We start from the raw sequence: 859 nt of genomic DNA, 5'->3' as shown, positions 1-859 counted from the left end.
ATAAATAGAAGAACGTATTTTAACAGAATCAACCATTTTGTACTTAAATGATAACTTAATGAGCCAAAAAAAAAGTATTTAGAAAAAAGACTGGCGTCTCCTGGAAATCTCGTATGTATTTAGACATACAAAAATATTGAATGACAGGGGCGAAATGAATCTTGTTATGATAATATTACTGAGTACATTTCTATGTGAGGCACCGCGCTGGAATCAGGCTCTCGTCAAAATAATCAAACTGAAGAAACTTGCATTTTTCTGCAGGTTTGTTTAGTTTTCTCAAATGTTTGTTTTTTGGCTCAACACCTTTCATGCCCATTAAAAAACTCATTTCTGTGTGGATTTTTCTTTTAAAAAAACGTTGATTAAAGGCACAAAAAATGTAAATTTTCAATTGACCTGGACTCTTAAGCTAAGGAAATAACTAATCTTTGTCGGCCATTTTCTCACTAATTTTAACTCTGAAAACAGGTGACCCACACCTCCTTCATTCGCAAATATCTCGACTTGTATTCAAGAAAATGGATACCTTTTTCATCCAAATAAAGACTAGTGAACAAGCTTTAAGATGATACCGATAACTCTACATGCCCAAAATTGACGAGAGCCTGATTCCACCACGCTGCCTCACATATCATATGGGTATATGTACTGAATATATCATATGGGTATATCATATGGGTATATGTACTGAATATATCGTATGGGTATATCATATGGGTATATGTACTGGATATATCATATGGGTATATGTACTGAATATATCATATGGGTATATGTACTGGATATATCATATGGGTATATGTACTGAATATATCATATGGGTATATGTACTGGATATATCATATGGGTATATGTA

The 859-nt window shown here is 32.9% G+C and overlaps 1 protein-coding gene across 1 annotated transcript in view; it reads right to left on the bottom strand.

The window, feature by feature from the left end:
* The window catches only part of LOC101862038, a gene marked incomplete at its 3' end in the record, with an annotated part of 15,814 nt that overhangs the window by 14,496 nt on the left and 459 nt on the right, over nucleotides 1-859 (bottom strand).

The sequence above is a fragment of the Aplysia californica genome, unplaced genomic scaffold (assembly GCF_000002075.1).
Source record: "Aplysia californica isolate F4 #8 unplaced genomic scaffold, AplCal3.0 scaffold00217, whole genome shotgun sequence".
Classification (NCBI taxonomy): Eukaryota; Metazoa; Mollusca; class Gastropoda; order Aplysiida; family Aplysiidae; genus Aplysia; species Aplysia californica.
The sequence above is the reverse complement of the archived record's forward strand: the minus strand, read 5'-3'. Positions and strand labels throughout refer to the sequence as shown.